The sequence below is a fragment of the Gorilla gorilla genome, chromosome 19 (genome assembly GCF_029281585.2).
Source record: "Gorilla gorilla gorilla isolate KB3781 chromosome 19, NHGRI_mGorGor1-v2.1_pri, whole genome shotgun sequence".
Classification (NCBI taxonomy): domain Eukaryota; kingdom Metazoa; phylum Chordata; class Mammalia; order Primates; family Hominidae; genus Gorilla; species Gorilla gorilla.
This window is the reverse complement of record NC_073243.2, coordinates 75,931,978-75,959,685: the sequence shown is the minus strand read 5'-3', so window position 1 is coordinate 75,959,685 and position 27,708 is coordinate 75,931,978. Positions and strand designations below refer to the sequence as shown.

Below are 27,708 nucleotides of genomic sequence, written 5' to 3'. Positions count from 1 at the left end.
GGAGTTTGTTCTTTCTGATGTTCAGATGTGTTCGGAGTTTCTTCCTTCTGGTGGGTTCGTGGTCTCGCTGGCTCAGGAGTGAAGCTGCAGACCTTCGCGGTGAGTGTTACAGCTCTTAAGGCGGTGCGTCTGGAGTTGTTTGTTCCTCCCTGTGGGCTCGTGGGCTCGCTGGCTTCAGGAGTGAAGCTGCAGACCTTCGCGGTGAGTGTTACAGCTCATAAAGGCAGTATGGACCCAAACAGTGAGCAGCAGCAAGATTTATTACAAAGACCAAAAGAACAAAGCTTCCACACTGCGTAAGGGGACCCCAGCGGTTTGTCACGGTTGACTCGGGCAGCCTGCTTTTATTCTTTTATCTGGCCCCACCCACATCCTGCTGATTGGTAGAGCCGAGTGGTCTGTTTTGACAGGGCGCTGATTGGTGCGTTTACAATCCCTGAACTAGACAGAAAAGTTCTCCACGTCCCCACCAGACTCAGGAACCCAGCGGGCTTCACCCAGCGGATTCCGCACCAGGGCTGCTGGTGGAGCTGCCTGCCAGTCCCGCGCCTTGTGCCCGCACTCCTCAGCCCTTGGGTGGTCAATGGGACTGGGCGCCTGGAGCAGGGGGCGGCGCTCGTCGGGGAGGCTCGGGGCCCACAGGAGCCCACCGGGGGCGGGGCGCGGGGGGAAGGCTCAGCCATGGCGGGCTGCAGGTCCCGAGCCCTGCCCCGCGGGGAGGCAGCTAAGGCCCGGCGAGATATCGAGCGCAGCGCCGGTGGGCCGGCACTGCTGGGGGACCCAGCACGCCCTCTGCAGCCGCTGGCCAGGGTGCTAAGCCCCTCATTGCCTGGGCCGGCAGGGCCGGCCAGCTGCTCCGAGTGCGGGGCCCGCCAAGCCCACACCCACCCGGAACTCGTGCTGGCTCGCAAGCACCGCGCGCAGCCCGGGTTCCCGCCCGCGCCTCTCCCTCCACACCTCCCCGCAAGCTGAGGGAGCCGGCTCCGGCCTTGGCCAACCCAGAAAGTGGCTCCCACAGTGCAGTGGTGGGCTGAAGGGTTCCTCAAGTGCCACCAAAGTGGGAGCCCAGGCAGAGGAGGCGCCGAGAGCGAACGAGGGCTGTGAGGACTGCCAGCACGCTGTCACCTCTCAGAGGTACTGTCACTGACACACCGTGGGATAAGATGACTATCACCAGAAAATTAATTATGGCTTTTTAAACATTAGAAGATTGGCAATAATGTCACACTGGTAATTGATTTTTCTCTTGCCACTAAGGAACAGAAGTAAAGAAAAGGACTTGCATTTAAATGTTGCGTTAGCTCAACGTTGGGACATCTTTTTAAACTCTACCTGGTTGAGGAATGTATTGTAGTTCTATAGTAAAAATTGGCATTAAAAGGTACTGATATGTATTTAGTATGTTGCAGTATCTTGGTTCAAGCTTCTGGCTCAGGTGATGGTTCCCATAATAGTGAGTAAGCTTCCCATACTGTTTATTCAGTGGTTGTTGACACAGGTAGTTCTTTATAACAATCACTCTCTTGGAAATTATGCCCAGGGAGGGGCTAGAGACATTGGATAAACCTGTCCACTACATCAAGTAGCTCACAATGTGGCTGCTTGTCATATTACCCTTCACAATTGAGTTATTTTTAAAACATGTTGTTAGGTTTATCTTTTTCCTCATTTCATTCCTGCAGAAATAATAATATAATTCTTATAACTTTCCTTTAATGCATTTTCCTAATCGTAGGAAGGGGGTGAGGCCAAAAAGAAATTGGGATGAGGACATAAATAATGATGTTAACATTTCCTTTACTTAAATACAGTTTTCTTTTCGAATTGCTTTGTACATAGTGAAAAGCGGCCATCCACCTTTGATATTCCTCATAATTATTACTAGATTGCATTTCCATATTCATGTATATCACTCGTTATATACTTGTAATGCCTAAGAAGACTATTTTGAAAGATGATGTTGATCTCATATTTCTATAAATTAAATTCAAATTTTTGCTAACTCTTATTTATCTTTGGAACAAATTGGTTAAACAAGATTATTCAATTTTCTCCATTTTGTTATCATCTTCCCAATATCTTACAATTTTTCTTTTTTATCTAAGGTTATTGTCACCTTTATGGTTCAGTAAGTGGTTGTCACCTTATTGGGAATTGCAATAAGGACAGTAAGGGAACATCTAGACTCACTTGAAACCGTAACTGCATTCATCTCAGAGTAATAGCCAATCCATCATAGAGGCTTGTCCTACCTGACCTGAAATATGTTTTGTTTTGGGAAATCCAGATTGGCCTGGTAGTTAATCTGAGTCACTTGTCATTCTTAGGCAAAGATATGAGAGCTATTGGAGCTATTCTCAAATCAAGATTTACACTACATAAACTAATCTTTACATAATTTTGATAACCTTTCTTATGTTACAATTTGGAGTTGAATACTGTGTCAGAGAATAGAAATATCTATCAGGGTTGAAAGAAAAAAGTGAAATAAAGTTTAAACAACTAAGTTGAACCTAAACTATATTTCTAGGTTAGTTACCAGATCACTAAATGTAATCAAATTATCATTTTCTTCAAGTGGACTTACATGTGTAGCTAGCTTTATTTATACAGCTTGAATAATTATCAAGGTTAAATACATAGAAAAGTGCTGTGACATAAAACAGTGTCGAGTGTCTAAATTATTTGGTGTGACCATATCTACTGACTACCAAGTTATCTTCTTTGCATAAATGGTTAGGCAGAATGCCATCAAAACCGCACAGTGCTAAATGGAGCGAGCTTTTAGTTTCCTTTTTGGCAAATGCAATTTAAACCAGATGATTTAGTAGTGAACAAACAAAAGCAAGAGACAAAGACATTAACAATAATAATGCTTCAGTGCTTAAATTAGTGTTTGTGGTGGTTCTATTTATCATATTGTGGTTAAAACTATCTATCAGAATATCACTTCATTTTGTGCCCTGATAGTTGAGGCTAATTTCCTTTAAACAAAACAGCAATTAGAGCAGCATGCCATGTCTAATCTCTGCTTCAGGATAACTGGAAGAGACTTAGAAGCAATAGGAAGAAACCCCATTAGACGAAAAATAAAATACAGTTTGAGTTCGTCTTAGTTGTTTAAGTACTTTTTATTTGTTTTGTAAAGGGAGAAAATTCAAGCAATATATTCAAAGTAGTGAAAAAACTGAGTTCAGTCTTTTCATAAACTAAAAACTGATAATGAATATGAAGGTGACATCATAAAATAGCAGTTTAGATACACACTTTTCTCTTTGTTCACTTATTCAAAAAGATTTATTAAACTTCCAAACATTCAAGGCATCAGCCTAGTTACTACCAACACTTTAATGTGGCTACTCTTATCTAGTCCCTATGAACACGACGAAGCAGGTCTTTTTATTCTCCTACTTTGAAGACAAGGAATTTGCAGTGCGGAGAGATTAAATAATTCCCTTGATCTCACTATTTGGAAGCCTGAACTTAATCACTTTATCATGCAAAATGATTTAAAGCAATTGTCAATTAGAGAGTATGGCATATGGCATCACTCCAATACAAAAACTGGACAAGGACACAACAAAAGAAGAAACCTTCTGGCCAATATCTCTGACGAATATAGACGTAAAAATCTTCAACAAAGTCCTAGCAAACCAAATCCAGCAGCACATCAAAAAGATAATACACCACAATCTAGTGGGATTTATACCACCATCAACTGAATGAAGAACAAAAATCATATGATCCTCCAAAAAGACTCAGAGAAAGAATTTGATAGAATTCAATATCCTTTCATGATAAAAACTCAACAAATTAGAAATGCAAGAAACATGCCTCAAAATAATAAAGGCCTTTTATGATAAACCCACAGCTAACGTTATACTAAATGGGGAAAAGTGGAAAGTCTTTTCTCTAAGAACTGGAACAACTCAAGCATACCCATTTTCACCACTCCTATTCAACATAGTTCTGGAAGTCCTAGCCAGAGCAATCAGGCAAGAAAAAGAAGTAAAAGGCATTCAGATTGGAAAACAGGAAGTGAAATTGTCTCACTTTGCTGATGGTATGGTTTTATATCTAGAAAAAGCTAAGGACTCCACAAAAATCTCTAATGAATTAAGTTGTAGGATACAAAAGCAACATACAAAATTAATAATGTTTCTATGTATGAATAATGATCTAGACAAGAAAGAAATCAAGAAGGCAATTGCATTTACAGTAGCTAAAAATAAAATAACAAGGAATAAATTTAACCAAAGAGGTAAATAATCTTGGCTGGGCGCTGTGGCTCATGCCTGTAATCCCAGCACTTTGGGAGGTCAAGAAGGGCAGATCTCCTGAAGTCAGGAGTTTGAGACCAGCCTGGCCAACACAGTGAAACCCCGTCTCTGCTAAAAACATAAAAAATTATGGTGGGGTGTGGTGGCTTCTGCCTGTAATCCCAGCTACTCAAGAGGCCGAAGCAGGAGAATCACTTGAACCCTGGAGGCTGAGGTTGCAGTGAGCTGAGATTTCGCCTCTGCACTCCAGCCTGAATGACAGTGCAAGACTCCATCTCAAGAACGAACAACAACAACAACAGCTTTGTTTTTATAAATGCATACAAGTAAATTTTAGTTAACAAATCCAAATTCGGGCATCGAATGTTTTAACTGCATTACCTTCAAAGCATGATTTCACTAGAAATGCCATTGCGGATATAGCACATATGTGTAACAATTTTATTCCAATATCATATTAACAGCTGCCAAACCATATGGAATATATTTTATATCTGAATTTTTTTTTTGGAAAGTTTTGGTTTCCTAAGTCAGAGGAGGTCAAAAATAACTATGTATATAAGATTCAGCTGAATGTTATTTGTTCTTTCTTTATTCCCAAGGGTCACACTCATGACATAATAGTGAGTTTGTGTTAAAATATTGTTCTGAGAGGAATGTTGACATAAGATAATGTGATTTATGCTTCCCATCCATCATATTGACAGATTTTAGACAGATGTCGCTATTTGTCAAACATCGTACAAAACAAGGCAAAATCCCATAAAATCATAAAAACTATTTGCCTTTATCACCATCTCATTCATCTTTCACTCCTATAAAAATTTTAGTGTTAGAAATAATGATCAATTCACCACGAAATTTCAAAATATGTTTTTATTAAACAATTTCCCCCTAAAGACACTTAGCACTTGTCACTCAGTTGTCATTCCAATAAAATGTGGTATTTTAATTTCAGACAAATCCATAAAATGTATTACATATGAACAGTCCTAGCATGCTTTGAGTGATTTTGTTTTAAATAAGTAAAACAAAATAAATGTCAGGGAAATAATGTCAGATGAGTCATTTTTCTTTTAGCAAAACTTAAAATGTGTGACAAAAAGCCCTTCCAATTTGTTAAAATTCTCCTCAATGTGTTCAGACTGTATTTTATGCATATGAGGTGCAACTTTCTGTTTGATATATACAGACGTGCATTAGTGAATCACTAAATGCACAGTATCAAGCTTCTGAGGCAGGTGGAAGAACATTTGAAACCATCTAAGAATAGCAAATAACTGTATTATTTATTATGCAAGATAACATCATCGAAGTCACCCACGGAATAATTATTAGTAGCCATCTGTTTTTCTACCTACACAATTCCAACCTACACAATTTTTGCTTTCTATTTGTCTGTTTTTACATACTCGATGTTAACTTCACATCTGTAGAGTACACACATAAATCCTTATTCATCATATATATTGTTTGCTGCAGGTTTTAGACTGGGATATTCAATCTGGAGAAGTTGTATTATACCCACTGTATGTTCAGAAATGTATCAGATAAGAATCTTGGGAACAGAGCAGTTTCCTATTCTCTAGGCCAGCTAGCAATTTTGAAAACATTTATCAGTTACAACTTTCATGTAATTCTTTGTATGAATTGTATTTTACTGATCTGTACAAATAATACAAAAACTGCTTGAAACTGTAACCCAGCATTCCAGAAGCTTATATTTTAGTTTAAAAAAACGTAAAAGATGTATGCATGCAAAGCTTTTAAATAACCATTCAGGTTGGTGTATTATCAGGTGCTTAATGTATAAAATCATAATATTAAGGCATTTCTTCCAAGTATGATACATGTAGCTCTCCATCAGTTTTACCCAAGATCATTATTAAAATTGAGATTTCTTATAAACAGAATCAAATAACCCCAAGTGACTGTTTGAAAATTGCTGATTAAGGGTTAAAGAAAAAAATATAAAGCCTATTATGACTTAGTATTTTGTTTTCTGTGAATAGAAAATTAGAGGCATCAGATTCTGAGGTTTATCCTCAAAAGTTTTCAGTAGTTTACAGAAGGGTTACCCCAGCCACGAATCTTAAATTTTAAAACCATTCCAGGTGCCTTAGTGCAAAAGTACCAGGAACAAGAATGAAAAATATTGAAGTAAAATACGGAGAAATGTTCGACAGTAAATGATATCTCAATAACTGTGAGAAGGCACAGTGGGCTATATTTTGAACACAGATATGTGGTTAATTACGTTAATTTATAGGAGCTAATATGGGTACATGGAACATGCTGGAAAACATAGGAACCTGTCTAAAGATGCACAGCAAATTATCATGGGTATAGAATTTAGATCGGTACATGGTAGACATCAGGCAGATGGTGACATTGCCTTTTATTTTTCCAGAAGGATAAGCTTCTCTTTGTAAGTTCCCCATTGTGGAGCCCACCCAAATGATGTCTCTTCCACTGTTTTTTCTTCTATAGATAACGCCCTCTAACCCAAGTCTTGCTGTGCTCATGGCCCCTGGGGGGCAAAATGTTACTCTTCAGTTCTTATTTTCTTTTTTTCTTTTTTTTTTTTTTTTTTACAATTACTATTAGATTTATTAAAAAAATGTACAGCATATATTGAGTGCTTATTTTATACCAAACACATTTACCTGTGTGATCTCATTCAATTATCACAGCAACATCATGAAGCAAATATTCCCATTATTACCATTTCATAACTAGGAGAAAAGAACTTCAATAAACGAATACACTACAAATTAAAAATGTAGTATTGCTGAATGTATTAGTCAGGGTTCTCTAGAAGGACAGAACTAATAGGATAGATGTCTATATAAAGGGGAGTTTGTTAAGGAGTATTGACTGACACAATCACAAGGTGAGGTCACACAATATGCCGTCTGCAAGCTGAGGGTCAAGGAAGTCAGTCCAAGTACCAAAGCTGAAGAAAACTTGGAGTCTGATGTTCGAGAGCAGGAAGTATTCAGCTTGGGAGAAAGATGTAGGCAAGAAGACTAAATCAGTTTAATCTTTTCATGTTCTTCTGGCAGATTTTATTCTGGACGTGCTGGCAGCTGATTAGATTGTGGCCACCCAGATTGAAGGTGGGTCTGCATTTTCCAGTCCACTGACTCAAATTTTAGTCTCCTTTGGCAACACTTTCACAGACACACCCAGGAACAATACTTTGTATCCTTCAATCCAATCAAGTTGACGCTCAATATTAACCACCACACTGAAGGTAAGTTGTTGATTTCAGTTTTGGTTCTTAACCTCAACCAGCTGTTTCCCACCAAAATATACATTTTTTAATATCTGGCGTACAAAGGACAGAATCTGTTTGAACACTACTCAGAACACAGCTAGGTGTTAAATACTTTAGGTTCACTAGAGTATTCTTGACTGGTGGCGACCTATAGACCACTTTCTACAGTCTATTCATTTGCCTCCTGGAGAGCAGGTTCACATAATGCACAGCATGGTTTCCCATTTGTAAAACTCACCTTCATAAAGTTTTTGGTATAACACATTCATAGAAAATATAAGATGACACCGTCATTAGGCCTATAATAGTTTAGACATTAGAGAAAATACTATTACTTATAACTCAACCAAACAGATAATGACCATGTATATTTTAGCTATTTATTCTAATATTTTCATATATATATCATCGATTTTATAATACATAGTTGAAACTTTAGTGTGCATTCAAACATTTTATTTTAATCACGTAGAAAATATAATTTTAATGGCAGAATAATACTCTAATGCAAGCCTTATAGAAGCACAATGCTATATATTTAGATAGTGTATGAGTAATTTTTATATTAAATGAATCATACTATCTGTCATTGTAAAAATATTGAATATAATTTTACTTGATCTTAACACAAGTAAAGCTGAATAACAATTTTGGTAAATATCCAGGGATGGTTTTATTTAAAAGTTTCTCAACAATATAGAAATAATATGTAAAGTATTTTAAAATATTATTAAAATATTATAGCAACACTGAAACCAAGGGGAAAATATTTTTTTGCTTCAGAAACCAAAAACAAATATACGTATATATCTTAGCCTTTTCCTTGTTGAGAGGGCTTCAACCTGATTCAAACTCTCATACAACACAAACATTCTTCCATGTTCAGAAGTTTTAATTTTGTATTGCTAAATCTATATCCTCTTTTCATTATGATTTAAACCTTTGGGGCCTATTTTAATAATCTTTGTCTGTACCCAAGTTTCGAAGTATATTCTCAAATTATTTTTCCAATAATTTTAAGGTTTTGTTTTCACATTTGGGTCTTTAATCCTTTCAAAATATTATCTGTACATGGCATCATTTTTTAGCATGTTTTTGTTTCTTTAGTGTCAGAAAGGTTTTTAAATAGTTTTTTTTTCATTTTTATGTTTATTAGTAACCAAGTGTTGTCTACTTTGAGTCTTATGTTTCTCTTCTATATATATCTGTTATTCTTATACTTTCTGTTTCTTCTGTATGTATTTTCATTAGGCCTAATTAGCACTTATTTAACTATATTTTCATATCATTTATTGTACTTATTAATTTTAAATATTCAATTATCTCTATGTTTATAACATTTACTTCTTTTTCCAATTATTCCTTCATCTTATTTTTTCATCATCTTGGCCTGATAACATTTTCCTCTCTGTTTTGAAACTTCTCATTTCTTCTTGTACATATATCTTTGACATTGCAAAATTAAGAGTTGATATTGTGTGTAATATATTTCAGGACATGAAAAGCTGTTTACAAATGTCATATTTTTCTTAAACTGCATTTTTATTTTTATTTTTTGGTTCCTTTTTTGTTTAAGCTTCTTTTTTTATTTTTGGCTGTTTTTCTGACTAGGACCACTGTGGGATTCTTTCTGATCTTCCTTTGAAAATGACTTTTCACATTATTTTCTAAATAATTGTAGCGTGTGTGTGTGTGTGCTGTAGTGTGTATGTTGTAGCGTGTGCACATGCACGTGTGTGAGTGTGTGTGTGTGTGTGTTTCTGCCTGGTGAGGGAATACAGGGTTCAGAGTCTGGGCTATGTCAACCTGCCTCCCCACTTGGATTTCCCCCTAGCTTTCACTTTCATGTCTATATGGCTCACAGCAAAATTTTCTGTCTCCTTTTCCTCTGTTTCTTTAATGGTCGAGTTACTCCTGTGCCGGTAAGTTAGGTTATAGGGACCTGTGTTTCTTCAGTTGTGACCCTGAACCAGCCATATCTTCATTAACTAGAAACTTCCTTAAAATGCACATTTGTGAGCCCCACCTTGCACCTACTAAATCAGCAATGTTGTGTTTGGGACTCAGAAATCTGTGTTTCAATAAATTCTACAGGTATGAGCATAATTTGATGCATGTTAAAATTTGAGAACCACAGATAATAAACATTAGAATTGTGCTGCTTGTCTCTATTTCCCTCCTCTCTAATTCTACCTCTGCTCTAGAGTTTCTAACTTGTCTCCTCCTCTTAAACTAATTCTCCTTCACGTGCCCAATTAATGCCTCTAAATTGTATTATTTTATTCAAAGATTGATGGTTATGTCTTTCTCAGTAAAACTTACTTTGGAGGAAATATATAGCATGCTCCAGGTCTAAAGTGGAACGTGTTTAGCCTTCAAATAGCATTCTCACCTAGGTCCAGATTCTCTTACAGAATTTGTGTTTGAAAACTGTGACATTCATATTGTTTCATATATGATGAAAGGTTTCTTTTGTTTGTTTTATTTTTGTTTCCTTCTCTATTTCTTATTTCCCTTCAACTCTGCCATTGGTTATTCTAAAAACCATTGGAGAAAACATACAATGAAAACCAACAAAATGAAAACATAAACTTTAAATGTCTTGCCATTTAAATCCAAAGGTACAAATAAACAAAAAATGCCAAGAAATATTGCACCACTTTTGCTCACAAATTTTAAATAAATAAAACTATATTTTAATCCTAATATAGAACATTAGAGACATTCATAAATTTTTATATGTATACAATACATGCAATAGTTTAACTTGTTTATAAGGTATACATTTAATTGCCAAGAATAATAATTTTAAGTATGTTTAAAATTAAATTTATCTATAATATGTAAGTATTCATCCTGGGAGGTAGTGTGTCACAATAGTTAAAGCTAATAGTTCTTCTTACATGAATCCATAATGTCATAGAATGATCTTCGCGTAAGTAAAAATGAAATTTCAATGGGTAACTTCTTTATGCATAAAAACAATGATCATCAAACAGGTGTTGTTCCTGGAATAAAATTTTCTAAGCTAAGACAAGAAATAAGTTTCATAATGATTAATACAGTCAATGAATATTGGCAAATGGAAAGCCTGGGAGTTGTTTTGAATATTTATGGAATTTGCAAATATATATATTAACCAGAAGGTCAATAGTTTTAAAAAATTGACCAACGACTTGATATTTATGGTAATGAAGTAACTTTCTTGTTAAAATGCTTTGCTTAAAAGCAAACTTTCACAATACTGTAAGTACTCTTTAATAAATAATAGTCATCATAAACTTCTTAACAGTTTATCCTTTAAAGCTAATGTTTTCTGATAACAGAAATCTTCATAGTCCCATAGCAGTTGATTAATTTCAATAATGAGTAGCGACTTTGGTAGTTAATCCTCAAAGCATGCATTTCGTATTAATATTCTGATTCTTTTAAGCAGAAAATTAACAAATTTTGTAATCCAAGGGGAAAATAAATTTATAATTATTTGGCAAACAAAATGTCTTTCCACTAAAATAACCATAAATTTATCTCTAAGCCAAGATCTTTTGTTGGCCATTTATCATTACTGGCTCATTACTGGCTTACTAAATTTTATTTTGGCCTCCATGTTCTCTCTTTCTCTTTATATATGTCTGTCTCCCTCTCCCCCATCCCCACTTTTCTTCTTATATTTATGCTGATTAATATTGTTTAGCAAGTTGGTTTTTATATGGGACCCTGCTCAAATTTTGGAAAACATAAGCCGTATTTATATAGGAAAAGGTCATTTCTTCCTTAATGCCCATCTCAAAAATAAAAACTCTTTCTATATCCTTCAAAATAATGGACTACCTTTCACTGATTGTGTATTACGTACTAGCCTCTGTACTAAAGACTTATTATCTCACTGAGTTTTACAACTTTTAAAACAATACATTATTTATTTTATCCATTTTACGGTAAGAAAATTTATAGTAATTACAACACATAGCAATATCCTAGAGGTAGTAAATGTCATATGGGGAATTTGAATGGTGTTGTATCTCAAGAGCCATCACAAAAAAAAGGATAAATAATTTTCATAAAGTCCTGTATTTTTTTCTAATAATAGAAACATTTCCAAGTCAGCTACTTTTCCCATTTCTGACAAGAATGACAAGAATATTTGTTTTGCCTTTCAGGCAGTTTCTTTTTTAAAATTTTTATTTTTATAGATTTTGGGGTACAAGGGCAGTTGTGTTACATGGATATATTGTATAGTGTTGACGTCTGGGCTTTTAGTGTACTCATCATCCAAATAGAGTGCGTTGCACCCAACAGGTAGTATTTCATCCTTTACCTGCCTCCTATCTTCTCACCTTTTGGAGTATCCCATGTCTCCCATGTCTGTTATTCCACTCTGTGTATACCCATTGTTTAGCTCCCACTTATAAGTCATAATATGTGGTTTTTGACTTTGTCATTTCTGAGTCATTTCATTTAGGGTGATGGCCTCCATTTCTATCCATGTTGCTGCAAATGATGTTTCTTTTTTTATGGCTAAGTAGTATTCCATGGTCTATATATATCATATTTTTTAGAACCAATCATCCATCGATGGACACCTAAGTTGATTTCATGACTTTGCTATGGTAAATAGTGCTGTGATGAATATATGAGTACAGATGTCTTTTTGAAAAAATGTTTGTTTTTTCCTTGTATACATACCCAGTAGTGGAATTGCTGAATCACAGGGCAGTTCTATTTAGTTGTTTGAGAAATCTCCATACATTCTTCCATAGATGTTATATTAATTTACATTCCTGCCAACAGTGTGTAAACATTCTCTTCTATCCTCATTGTCACTGACGTCTTTTTTTTTCTGGCTTTTTAATAATTGCCATTCTGACTGATGTGAGATAGTATCTCAGTGTGGTTTTAATTTGCATTTCTCTGATGATTAGTGATGCTGAGCATTCTTTTCATGTATCAGTTGGCCATTTGTACATCTTCTTTCGGGAAATGTTTATTCATGTATTTTGCCTTTTTTAATGGAATTGTTTGTTTTGTTTTCTGATTAGTTATTTTAGTTCCTTGCATATTCTGGATATTGATTCCCTCTTGGATGAATAATTTGAAAATATTTTCTCTCATTCCATAGGTTTTCTGTTTACTCTATTGATTCTTTTGCTGCATAGAATCTTTTTCATTTAATTAAGTCTCATTTGTTTATTGCTTTTGTTGCATTTCCTTTTGAGGACTTAGTCAATTTAGTCATAAACTTAGTAATAATTTTTTTTGGCTAGGCCAACATCCAGGAGAGTTTTTCCTAGATTTACTTGTAGGTTTTTATAGTTTCAGCTCTCACATTTAAGTGCTGAATCCATCTTGAGTTAATTCGCATGTATGGTGAGAGATAGGGATCTGATTTCATTCCTCTGCACATGACTCTCCAATCTCCCCAGCACCATTTATTGAATACGGTGTCCATTCTCAGTGTATATTTTTGTCAAGTTTGTCAAAGATGTATTTGATTTACATATGTAGCTTTATTTCTGGGTTCGTTATTCTGTTCTGTTGTTCTATGTGTTTATTTTTAAGCCCGTACCATTCCATTTTGGTTATTGTAGCTTTGTAGTATAATTTGAAGTCAGGTAATGTGATACCTCCAGCTTTGTTTATTTTGCTCAGGATTGCTTTGGCTATTTGGGCTCTATTTTATTCCATATGAATTTTAGGATTGTTTCTTCAGTTTTTGTAAAACATGGCATTGTTATTTTGATAGGAATTGCATTGAATTTGTAGATTGCTTTGGGATGCATGGTCATTTTAACAATAGTAATTCTGATCCATGAGCATTGGGTGTTTTTTTCATTTGTTTGTTTCACCTATGATTTCCTTAATCAATATTTTGCAGTCCTCCTTGTAGAGATATTGCAGTTTCTGAGTTAAATGTATTCCTAGGTATTAAAAAAAATTTTTTTTGCCAGGCGTGGTGGCTCACGCCTGTAATCCCAGCACTTTGGGAGGCCAAAGTGGGTGGATTGCCTGAGGTCAGGAGTTCGAGACCAGTCTTGCCAACATGGTGAAACCCAATCTCTACTAAAAATACAAAATTTAGCCAGGCGTGGTGGCATGTGCCTGTAATCCCAGCTACTCGGGAGGCAGAGGCAGGGGAATTGCTTGAACCAGGGAGGTGGAGGTAGCAGTTAGTCGAGATGACGCCACTGCACTGCAGACTGGGTGACAGAGTGAGACTTCATCTTGAAAAAAAAAATTTGTTGACTTTTGCAAATGGGATTGAGTTCTTGATTTGATTTTTTCCGCTTGATTGTTATTGCTATAGAAATGCTACTGATTATTGTAGGTTGTTTTTGTATCTTGAGAGTTTACTGAAGTCATTTAGCAAATCTGAAAGTCTTTTGGAGGAGCTTGGGGTTTTATAGGTATAAGATTATATCATCAGTGAACAGAGATAATTTAACTTCCTCTTTTTCAATTTGAATGTGAGGAAATTTTTGATGTATCCTATGCCCTCTGAAAGAAAGCAAATTCTTGTTTAAAGCTCTCTGGCTTTCATTATATTCCTAATCAGGGATCTGAACTGTGAGACAATTTTGATAAGAATATATTGCATTATATTAGAAAAGCTGAATTAAATTAAAAATGTCTTACGCTACTCTAGGAATTCTTGTTATGTTTCCTAACAATAAAAATTTTCAAATAACAGAGGATACTTCAGATTAAAAACATTAAACTGTTATTCATTCAAAAATGTGTAGAGCTCTCTTTGATTGAAATGAGACTTAATTGAATTTCAGCTAAAAGAAGTCTTTTATATCTTTTTATACTTTACTAGTTAAAAATTAAATTCAGTAATAAAAAAGTGGAGTGGCTACAACTTCATTTAAACTGGACAAATAATTATCTGTCTTCTGTGAATAGTGCAAAATCTGCATATTTTGTGATATACTATTATTGCTATTTTCCATTACACTTATTTCCATTCACTGGAATAAAGTATATTTTTATCCCTTACTGTGGCTAGGCTATATGTGTTCACAGTGGTTCACAATTTAAATAATTAAGGAAACATTAACCAAGTGAGTGCAAGTAGAGAGGGCAAGAAAATGAAATAGAAAAGGAAGATGTCGATATAATGTAATGGAGGTGCAGGAGGGTGAATGCACAGACCAGTTTGGAAGAGATATACAATATGTTGATGACAAGCCATGTTCTCTCAATATTGGCTGACCTTGTTGTGGAAAGCTCTGACTTGGTTTGGTTTTAAATTGGGGGCAAAGATCTTTCTCATATTCAGAAGATTCAAGGGGTAAAACAATCTATTCTTCCTATCGGTTGTCTATATTAACTTCCTCTATGCTCTACTTGTCAGTTCGATGCAATGTATTAGTCACTAGATCAACTTCTGATTAGACAGGGACTTTGCTATTAACCTTACATGCTCTGCAGTTGATGGATAGACAGATATAAATAAGAATAAGTGTTTATTACTAATTCCTTTCTTAATATTAAAAAAATTAAAGAAGATCCAATCATATCTAACAAGATAAAGCATCTATAAGTTAGATGAAAAGTACTTTTAATGCAAATATTAAATCATATTTTTCCTGGTATAAGAAGATATTTTTGATACATATCAGTGCCTCAGAATCCCCCACAATAAGGTTTTATTTAACTTGCTTTACTGTCCAATTGTGCATAGTTTCATTTAAGAAGTTTATTGAAGCTGATCATCAGATATTTTAGACAGAATTTTTGTTGGAAATTTCAGACTGTTTGCAATACAAAATGAACTAGGTCCCCAAATATTTGGTTAAGTTTTAGGAACTGTAGTTGTTACTAATATTTCACATCATCAACACTTTTGCAAAAATGATGTGACCAACAAGTCTTAGAAATCCACAAGGAGCTACTCTTATTGTTCAGTTCAATGTGAATGTAGAAATGACTGTAATTGAGGAAGGATTTCCAGTGTTTCTGCAGGGGTTTCTAATTGAAACCAACATTCTTTCATTCATTTCAGATTCCTCAAAGGAGATTTAGTATAAGAAAGCTTTCATAATCATGTATATTTCCACCTGTATTACTCAATGGGTAACAATATTAAATTATACATTAGTGCAATTGTTATACTTCAGAGTTTATTTCAGGATACAGTACATTCTTGATGTTCATGTATAAAAGAAATATGGAATCTAAATAAATGGACCTAGTGAGGGGGCATTTAATTAAAAAAATGTGGGGCATCTGAATAAGAATCATTCATAACTAAAAGTCTAGGCAGAAAAGAAAATATTGCTTAGAAGGCATGGCTAAAGACAGTGAAAGAGCAAGTTTAGTTTATAAAGATTAAGCCTACTTGAAGAATGGCTGAACATCATCAGTGATCAGGGCACTGTGAAAAATAATCTCTTAGGCAACAGAAACAGAAACACCAATGAAGATTGTTAGCATTTACTGAATGTTTATTGTGTGTCATATTGCCAGTGCTATTTATTTTAATAATATTTGTAATCCTATGTAATAGGTAAAAAATGGAAGCTTAAGAAATTCCAGTAACTTGCTTAGTTTATTAAGCAAGTTGCTAGGAAATGACAGCATTAGTGTTCCAATTGCTATGGGGCCTGCCTTCCTCTCAGTCACTATGTGGCCTCCTTTAAAAATATAAAAAATTGTATCCAGAAAGAGACTCGGGAGGAAGACAGTACATTGGTAGGAGATAAAGTCCATGGTAATTCTTACTGAGTATGTTATTACCAAGGAAGTGGTTCATGCTTCTAAGCAGTTTACACAGCACACATTGTTATTTGTTTTTAAAAATTCATGTTAATATCACTTCCTACATTTAATGTTATTGCAGACACATTATTTTATTGAACATGGGATCCATGAAGTCAAATATATTAGCCATCACTATTGGCAGTAAAGCAACTGTTCCACTTGGTGTGATGTAATAGAATGACCCCATTGATTACTGGTTTTCCACAGGAAAGAGCTAAAGAATCAAAATGGAAGGATAAAAAAATTGTGGCAAAATTATGGTAGCTCTGTTTGTATCCACTCTACTCCTCAGAGAGAAAGAGATATGGCATTATTTCCAACACTGATACTATGTGTATTATTCGAAATTTGCTTGGAATCTGAATGACCATTTGACTTATAGGCAAATTTTACATTCCTCTTTCCTCTGTTTGGAAATTGAAACGTTTATGTTATTACATTATTCAGTTATGATACATTAGTTGCCTGACTGAAAAAGAAAAGAATATTCTTGCTCAACTGAAAACCAATGTACCCAACTTATAATTTATTTAATCTGAAATAATTATACTATACAAAGTGTGAAGCCATTTGTTATAATTAATTCATCATATCAATTTTTCTTTAAATTGTTTGATATAATATGCATTGCAAGAATAACTTTTGCTGTGGGTGTCAAATTTTCAAGAAAATAGACAACAATACATATACATTATTTAGCTCTGAGCAAACATCTGAAATCATTTAAGCAGAGGGAATTTCTATATTCATGAATGAAAAATAAAGTGGAATATTAGTAGAAAAATGAAGAAGAAGAAATATGAATCAATTAGGAATACGGTAGATAGAGAATTTGGAAATTCTCCTAATTACCCTCTTTCTAGGTGATTCTACATACCTTTCAAATGCTGGAAGGAAAGTAAGTCATACTTAGAATGACTAATTTGCTTTAACTGCTCTTCTTAGACTGGACATAGTTGCGGCCCAGGAGAAAATTACTGCAGTGGAGAATTATAAAGCTTTCCTTATCTCAGGAAATACACATTGTCTAATTCTGAAGGGAGCATCTGAACAGAAAAAGTGAAATGTTTCTGTGGAAACTACTTATATTTAAAATGCATTTAGCTAGATTCAATTAATATTTTAATAAATATGTGATTTCATGACATGAGCTAAGTAACAGAATACAACTATATTAACAAATGCTGGATAATCTTGTTTAATTTACATCATTAAATTAGAGAAAAAAAGAATATGTAAGTGAAGTTTGCCTGGACCTTCTATAAATTATTTCACTGTTATCCTAGGAGGATTAGCACTGTATCACACTAAGAGAATGGTGTGTACACTGCAACCACGTTGTCTTTCTTCTAATTCTTTCTTCTAACCAGCTGCACCATCGCTGAGGAGTTCTTGATTTCTCTTGTATAAAATGGACATAATAATGGTTCAATTTTTTAGGGCTTTGGAGATGAAGGAAAATGAGTTTTGAAAAACATCTTATACAAATTAAGCATCCAAGAGGTATTAGATATCATCAGTAATTTTGCCTATTGCTATAGATTGAATGTTTGTGGTTGTCTTAAATTCATATGCTGAAATCCTACTCCCCAATGTGAAGATACTAGGAAAAGGGGCCTTCAGGATTGGATTAGGTCATGAGGGTGGAGAAGGGGAGTCAGTGCCCTTATAAAAGACAGCGAGCTGGCTACTCCCTTCTGCCATGTGAAGTTACAGTGAGAAGTTGGCAGTCTGAGACCCCAAAAAAGTTCTCACCAGAAACTGACCACTCTGACACTCTGATCTCATATTTCCAGAATCCAGAACTGTGAGAAATAAATTTTTGTTGTTTATAAGCTATCCAGTTTATGATGTTTTGTAATGGAAGCCCAAATCCATGTAAACACCTACATTTTGTGAAAAGTGAAAAATTGGAACATTTCAATCTATAAACATAGTAAAATAAATTGTAATTTTCAAAACCTGTTGTAACATAGTTTAGCTTAATTATTGAAACCCTTTCCAATATTATGTAATTTATCTAAACTTTATGGAGTGTTGTTACAAGGTAGAGATCCAGACTTAATGTTGAATCTCTGAGAATTTCTATATGGAGTTTAGACAGTGAGCTTTCCCCATCTTACAACTGAAAAATCTCCAAGATATCTTACTACCTATACAAGCACATAGTTCTATGATTCTAAGCAGAGTTACCATGGCATTAAAATGTATAATGGCTTTGATATCAATGCAAGTGGGCTACTACTGTCTAAATTTGGAGAAGATAAATCCTTCTAACTAAGCTGCTTTTGTTCTAAAAAAGAGAAGTAAAAGTAAGACAAACCTTAAAACAACACTTCATCTTAGGGAATATATACAGGAGAGGAAAATGTAAAGAATGAATATACTATTGAACATACTTTTTAAAATTTCCTAGGATATTTTATATTTGATTTAAATTAAAAATGAATCAGTGGGACAATTGCACTCTTCTTTGATTATAACAGAATGGAAATTTTCAAGAATTGTGACAACCACAGTATATAACTAAATAATATATTTTAGAAAAATTAAGCAGAAAATATATTGAGATCCTGAGCAGGGTAAGATGCGACAGGCTCTAATACAGAGGCCCATTCATGTAAGTCATTCTTGACATTTTTTCAAACAGTAAAATTTCGTTTTTGAGTTAAAAATTTGTTGTGAAAGAACAATGAAAAATTTCCTTCAACTATGTAATTGATTGAAATGCAAAATAAGTTTCAAATAGTCTTCAATAGAGAACTATATAATTATATTATTTTCAGCTTTAAAAACATTAGTCAGTTTTTGGTTATGTGAAATTATCAGTATGATCTCTCTCTGACAGAAAAATTAACATTCATTAATTTTTGCTTAGGAATTCACTTAGAGACACCCGTGCCGATGAATAAATACTATACAGCATCTTCTTTTACACAGAGATAGAAAGCTAAACTTAAAACAAATCCTTTATATTATTGTACTGTTTTCATTTGATTAAATAAAAAAGAATTATTTTGTACAGGGTCTCCAAAATTCTGAAGGGTTACTAATTTTCCTACCCTCTTCAAACTTTTGTTTTACCCAACACAGAAAGGAAAAATGTAGGAATTAAAAAATGTATTAGTACTGTATTTTATCAAGTAAGAGATAGTAAAAGATAGTCATATACTTTTTTGTTCTATTATTTTGTTTTCTATTTTGATTATTAGTGAAAACCTAATTTGTACACAAAATGAACTACTTTTGTTCTCTGAATATTTGCAATTGAATTAATATTTTTTATGGAATGCTGTGTCCCTTTTTGCCTACTTTTTAATGTTATACTGTTTATATATAACTCAGTTGTTATTTATTCAGGAACCTGTTTTGGCATTATTTCACAATTTCCTTCTTGAGGCAGAACCTAACTCTGTGGACTACTTGAGTTTGGTATGCGCACATATCCATAAGTTCAGCTCTACTCTTCATTCTTATTTGCCACATCCTTTGTTTGGGCTCATCTCATCAATTTTATTCTTAATTTAGGAGAAAAACTCTGTTTTAAGGCCCTCAGATTTTGAAGTTTGTTGCACTTCATTTATTACAATAGCCGTTTTTAAATATTTTTAAATCTGGAAATAGTAACTGCCCATTGATTTAAACACTTATGATCTTCAACAAAATTTTATATTTTATCCATACATGTCTTGCACATTCAAATAAATTCATTTCAGTATAGTCAACATTTTGATATCCAAATGAGATAGTTCTGTTTAATTTTAAGTTAGCTCTTGTAGATGCATGGAAATACTCTAATTATTTAAATTAATTTTATTCCTAGCCACCTTACTGAACTTACATGGTATAGTTCTTAAAGGCATCGACTAGGCAAATACACTATTTGTGTCCAAACCCCGGATTTCTCACTTTCTAGCTATGTGATATTGGATAAACTGTGCCTCTATTTATTCATCTATAAAACTGAGCTAAAAAGCATAACTGCTTTATAGTATTACTTTTTTAACCAAATGATAATTCATATAAACCATCTGACACATAAATGTTATTATTTTTGGACACATTTAGACCTTTACATTTCTAGAGTGAAAGCATAAATGAATAAAAATAATCTGTCTCTTTCACATAATAAATATTGTTCATTATTTCTTACCTTATTACATAGGTTTCTTGGAAGGGTGTAAGAAGTGAATGTATCCCTTCCTTCCTTCCTTCCTTCCTTCCTTCCTTCCTTCCTTCCTTCCTTCCTTCCTTCCTTCTTTCCCTTCCTCCCTCGTTCCTTCCTCCCTGCCTCCCTCCCTCCCTCCGTCCCTCCCTCCCTTCCTTCCTTCCTTCCTTCCATCCTTCCTTCCTTAAATTCCTTGTGGTAAGAACATTAAACATATTATATACCCTCTTAATCAAATTTTAAGTGCACAGTATTATTAACTAGAGGAGAACTGTTGTGCAAAAGATCTCTATAACTTATTGATTTTGCATAGCTGAAACTTAATACCTATTAAACAGCAACTTCCCATTGCCCACTCCCTGGCAAACACCATTCTATTGTGGTTTTATAAATTTGATTACTTTTGATACCCGATATAAGTGGAAAAACACAGCATTTATCTTTCTGTGACTGGCTTGTTTCCTTAGCATAATGTTCTCCAGATTCATCCATGTTGTCATATTTGACAGTATTTTCCTCTTTCTTAAGGCTGTATAATATTCCATTGTATCTGTGTACCACATATTCTTTATTCATTAATTTGGCAATGGGCATCTAAGTTGTTTTCACATTTTGGCTGTTGTGAATAACGCTGCAAAGCACATATGAGTGCAGATATCTTTTCCAGTCCCTGGTTAAAATTTTATGAAACCACAAAATATTCTGAATATACAAAGTAATCTTGAGAAAGAAGAACAAAGCTGGACACATCACACTTCCTAACTTCAAAATGTACTGTAAACCTACACTAATTGAAATAGTAGGATACTGGCATTCATAGAGACATACGGACCAATGTAACAGAATAGAACACCCAGCACCTACATATGTATCATCAGTTGATATTTACGTGAAAACTTTCATTACAACATGTACAAAAATGAATTCAAAATGGATTAAAAACTTAAAGATAAAAAATACTGGAAACTGTAAAACTCCTAGAAGAAAACATAAAGGAAAACTTCATGACATTGGTCTTGGCAATGATTTCTTGAATACGGACTGAAAGCACAAGCAACAAAAGCAAAAATAGGCAAGTGGGACTATATAAAACTAAAATCTTTTGCATAGCAAAAGAAACAATGAACAGAGTGAAAAGGTTACCTACAAGATGAGAGAAAATATTTGCAAATTATATATGTGATAATGGGTTAATAAACAAAATATATGAGTAACTCCTACAACTCAAGAGCAAAAAACAAAAGCAAACAAAATGAAACAAAACACACATAATAAACTGATTAAAAATGGGTGAAGTATTTGAACCAACATTTCTCTAGAAAAGACATACAAATGACCAACAGGAATATGAAAAAATGTTTCACATTACTAATCATTTGGGAAATGCAAAGCAAAAAAATCACAGTGAGATATCATCTCACATCTGTTAGGATGACTATTATAAAAGAGAGTTATCACTAATATAAACTAACTATTATAAAAGAGAGTTATCACTAATGTTGTAAGGATGTGAAGAAATTGGAATGCTTGTACACTGTTAGTGGGAATACAAAGTCGTGCAACCTCTATGGAAGTCAATATTGAAGTTCCTCCAAATATTAACAATAGAACTATCATATAATCTAGCTATCCCACTTATGAGCATACATATTTTTTAAAAAGTGTGTATCCTACATACCCCAAACTCCAATTCCTGTCAAAATACCAACATCGTTTTTCACAGAATTAGGAAAGCAATCCTGGCCAGAGACGGTGGCTAACACCTATAATTCTAGCAATTTGGGAGGCAGAAGTGAGAGGATTTCTTGTGCTTAGGAGTTCAAGACTAGCTTGGGCAACATGGCAAAACCCAGTCCTATAAAATATTCCAGAATTTGCCAGGTGTCATGGCATGCACTTGTAGTCTCAGCTACGAAGTAGGCTGGGGTGTGAGGATCACTTGAACCTGAGAGGTCCAGGCTGCAGTGAGCTGAGATTGCATCGTTGCACTCCAGCCTGGGGCAGCAGTGAGCAGTGCGAGACGCTGTCTCAAAAAAAAAAAAAAAAAAAAAAAAAAAAAAGATACTGGTGTAAATAAAAGTAGACACGAACAAATGAAACAGCATAGAGAACCCAGAAATAAAGCTAAATACATAAAACCAACTGATTTTCAACAAAGTATACAAAAACATAAATTGGGGAAGGACATCCTACTTGATAAATGATCCTGGGAAAACTGGCTAACCACAGATAGGTCACCTTAAACAAAAATCAACTTAAGATTGATCAAAGATTTAGGTCTAAAGCCTGAAACCATGAAAATTCTAGAAGATAACCTAGGAATTACTGTTCTGAACATTGACTTGGCCTTGGCAAAGAATTCATGACTAAGACCTCAAAAGCAAATGCAACTAGAACAAAAATAAATAAATGGGACATAGTTAAACTAAAAAGCTTCTGTTCAGCAAAAGAATCATCAGAGTAAACAGATAACCCACAGATGGGGAGAAAATATTTGCAAACTATGTGTCTGACAAAGGAGCAATATCAAGAATCTACAAGTAACTCAAATCAGAAAGAAAAAACTAAATAGGCTCTTCAAAAGTGGGCAAATAACACAAGTAGATATTTCTCAAGAGAACATATATAAATGATCAACCAACATATAAAAAATGCTCAACATCCCTGATGATCAGGGAAATGCAAATTAAAACCAAAATGAAATACCACCCTACCCCTGCAAGAATGGCTGTTATTAAAAAGTTAAAAAAAAAAACCCCAACAGATATTGGCATAGATGTGTTTAAAAGAGAGTGCACTAAGAGGCGCACTGATTTTGCTTTCTAGCAATTTGGAGATTAAAATGTATCTTATCAATAGCATCTTGGATTGAAAAACTATACTATATATCTTGGAATTTTCACCTTTTAAAAATTTTAATAACTCCAGTAATATAACTTTATTCTACTTGCTTTTACCCAAAGAAGATCACAAGGGATAAAGTGGACTTTGTAACCAATATAACCAGATCTGATATTTAAATCTTTTTCAGTTTGATTTTAGAACACTTTACCCCTTTGTCTCTTGGGGTTCTTAAATGGAGCAGATTATCTGGTTTTTCCAGAGGTCACAGAATAGCTATTATAATTCCCCTATTTTTGATACACTGCTTCTCATGCTTTGCTGCAGTACAACCTGATAATTCCAGGGTGGATGTATGACAAGCTATGTTTAACTGAACTAAGATAACTTTCTACTCTGGCAAGGATGTTTAAGTCTTTTAATTTGCTGCTCACCTAGGTTTAGATTTTTAGCATCTTGCTATGCAAATTTTATTTGTCTTTCAGAATGTCTCCTAGAATATTTAATTTTTAGAAGAAAATTGGATGCTGATTTATACTGTTAATGAAAACCACACTAAATTAAAATAAGTAAACTGCTGGATATTCAAACATGGTAAATGGTCCACGTAGGGAGGTTCTATGGAGGGTAATCAGGCAGGATATATCTGTTTTTTCCTCTTAGGTCTATGATATTGGTGTCATCAAATTTTGTGTGATTTTTCCTGACCTGCATTGTATTATACACAGAGAGCTGTCAATTATTATTATACATACCTGTACATTTTTATATACAATGAGTGGTTAGTGAGGCTGCATTTTCTTTCTATTAATGAGCATGAGGAACTTAAGACTCTATGAATTGATTATGTTGGCTGAAGAGATGAGAGTAACACAATAATGACATGATCCTAGTTGTTATTGATGTATATTCACTAGAACGTTGAAGCCTTAGGTTAGGTGACTTTTTCCAACTTTCTATATATGGAGCAGGGTCTTTTTATACTTCTATAAAGAAATAACCCAGAGAAGACAATTGTTTACCCTAGTGGTGATCTATAGAAATCATGTAAGTTATGTATTCAACATAGTCTTTATTTTGTAGGTCTCATCAGACATCTTGGTTAAGCAGCTTCTTATTAAAGATTTATTTGAATCTTGGGACATGCTTTGAACAACAAAGACAAGATTATCATAATTACAGCAGCTGTAGAGATACCACTATTTGGTGGAGCCATGATTGAATTGATCAAAGGGTATTTATCTTCTTGACTCCCTCTTTGGTAAAGACCTTTTTTTTTTATATATACATGTGCATTGTTGGTGGTTGTGGGGTGCCTAGTTCTCCATTCAATTGGCTTGCAAGGCTTAAGTTTCCTCTATACAATTAGGACATGTCTAGACGAAACTTAGGCTCTGTGATATCACAGGCATTATATAATGATATACCTGGTCTAGGGAATCTTGGCCCAGATTTTAACCAAAATGGTGCTTCTTTTGCTCATAGTTTCTAAGACAATAAAAGACCATTTCCAGGTGGACTAGACTTATATTATTATCAGTTTGGACAGTGACATTTAAGTGTAAACTGCTTATGATTCTCACATCAATAGTATAATGACACCAAAGAACTTAACAGAAGATGGATTGAAACTCTTTGTGTACTTGCTTACTTTGCAACCTGCCCACCAGTCAACTGGTGATTTCAAGTAAAGCACATATCAACCAAACTCTTCTTGCTATGATGCACACAAAAGACACAAACATAATACTTCCTTGTTTGAAATCTGTTGTCTGGGGACCATGAAGTACAGAAGGCATTGTTAATTGTGTTAGATTCTTTTATTCTTTTGTTTTTGTTTTCCCAACATATCTGATTATCGAAAATGTGACCTTTCTTAATTGTCAAAAATTGGGCTATTGCCTTACAGAGTGAAGCTATGCACACAAGGTTTGAATATCCATTCTCAGCATTGTTTGCACAAAAATGAACAAGTTTTCCAGCAACCAGATAGTACTTTGGTATCAGTTAGATGACTAGAGAAGAAATACATATTGAATTTTAGCCTATGCTCCTATTCTAATATATAACATATATTATCTGTTTTTTCAGACCCTTGCTAGACTTTTTATTTTATTTTTTAAATCTTTGGCTTCCAGATGGCTAATCTGAAGTTATATTTGTATCCTTCATGTGAGCAAGGGGGTTCTTGATCTGAATAAATACTATTTGATACAATGTATGCTAATTATTTTATAACCATAGTTCAACTTTACCTAATACAGTACATGCCCATAGTGGGTTTTCAAAAATGCATATTGAATTAATCACAGTATTACTAACAAAGGGCTTCCAATAATTCGGATGGAAGAATTATATAGATAGTTACTCTTTTAAAACCCTATGCTTCATTTTTATCTTTTCCAATCGATTTTTTTTTTCTCAGTGAGTCTCAACTGTTTATCTCAACTTTGAACTTGGGTTTTTAGCAAAATGAGCATTTTAATTCTTTCTAGTTAGCATTTCAGTCAGGTTGTTTATCATAGGAATGCTCCCAAATGCTTCAGGGTTTAGGAAACCTATTGATTAGATATGATTTCTGTTTCTTTTATTCACAACTCATTCCTGAATCCAATCATAGATTGGCTATGGAAGAGGGACTTACCATGAAGAAGGAATTTCGCCTACCACGGTAAAGTCTCTGCTTTTTCAAAGACTTGAATAGTTTCTGAAAAGAATCATTTTAGTGTTCATTATATCAAGGAATTAGGTTTAGTCAAAAATATTAGTTTTTTTATTTCTTACTCCGTAGTGGGCACATTTAGTGGCATCCTTTTCTGTTATGTGGGTCCCTTGATCAGATGTCACTGAGTCAACCATAGTGTGTGACCTAATTATTGTTGGTCACACAATTGTTGAAGAATTCTAGAAACTACAGCTGGACTCAGGCAGCACTTTCAGCATTACATCATGAGTGGAGGTAGATATATACATAAATGTAGATAAATAAGTGGATTCTAACCTCAGAAAGGACAAATAACCAATTATTCTGGGATTTCACTGTAATATTGGCAAACTTTTAGAAATACAGAGAAGCCACAGAAATTCCCTCTATTTCTTGATACAATTTATGTCTATAGATATAGAAAATGTTTTTCTTCCAATATTATTTACTATTCATAAACATATTTAGATGTATCCCTTTTCCATCTCAAGTAAAGAGACTGTCACAAAGACAATTTAAAGAATGCTTCTATAAATGACTCAACCACCTGTGTGATGAACTGGTTCCACTATGGATATGAGAGCCCCTTTCTATCCCTTATTCATATTTGATGGCTGAGTAAAGGTCACAAATGGATACAAAATTCAGTCATGTAGTGTGGGGGAAGTACAAGACACTACTCTGTAGGAGTTCACAGGTCAAAGAGAAGTGGCCAGATGAGATGCCCTCAGGCACGGAGTGCCTTCTGTTGTCCTTGCTGACTGGAATCTAGCTCAGTCAAGAAAATAATTTACCAGATGTAGGACCTCAGGATAGAGCACAGATCTAATTATCACTACAATCAAAGATAATGCTAATGTCACTCAAGTGGGAACAGTTCCAACACTCATTTTTACTAAAAGGTGAATTTGTTTACTGGCCCATTTTGAGAAAAAATATTCTAGGTTTTTCAACTTTTTTTTTCAATAATGTTTTTAGTATTCGACAGCACTTTTTCAACTATTTGGCATCTATTTTAGTTATGTGTTAGTAGTGACTGACATAATCCAATCGAGTATACAAAAGCTGAGGCTAATAGTGTGAAGTAATAGAATAGGGATGTGTGAGATGCTTAATAAATACAGATCCCTGTAAAATCTGAATATTTTTCTCCTAGTCTTTTTTATTTTTTTTATAGAAATGGTTGTGTTAGAGATGAAAAGTAAAGCAAACACCAAAATGTCCAGGTAGAAATTACAAAATTGCTGTTTGATCAAAATGTGAATAAAGAGGGGGAACATTCTAGGACAGAAACCTATGTATTGGGGCTAAGGTAAAATTAGAAGCCAGTCTCTCCTATTGGCCCTGATACTTTTTTATAATATGTTATTAGTCTATGTGAAGTGTCTAATATTTTAAGTATTGTAAAGACCGAAACTTGTACAAATTTGGAGACCTTCTTTAAGACAGTAATATAGAATTGTAAAACAAAGGTTAGTTTGTGAATACAAATTAATAATTTTATTTATTTATTTATTTATTTATTTATTTATTTATTTATTTACTGAGACAGAGTTTTACTCTTGTTGCCCAGGGTGGAGTGCAATGGCGTGATCTCGGCTCACTGCAATCTCTGCCTCCCAGGTTCAAGCAATCCTCCTGCCTATGCCCTCTGAGTAGCTGGGATTACAGG

At 34.3% G+C, this 27,708-nt stretch overlaps 1 long non-coding RNA gene across 1 annotated transcript in view; it reads left to right on the top strand.

Moving 5' to 3' along the window:
• The first annotated feature begins 7,345 nt into the window (after nt 1-7,345).
• The window catches only part of LOC129527953 (uncharacterized), an 82,487-nt gene continuing 62,124 nt past the window's right edge, over nt 7,346-27,708 (top strand). Inside the window, exon 1 of the long non-coding RNA XR_008673062.1 lies at nt 7,346-7,536. This is a non-coding gene — a long non-coding RNA (uncharacterized lncRNA). The remainder of the gene's footprint in view (nt 7,537-27,708) is intronic.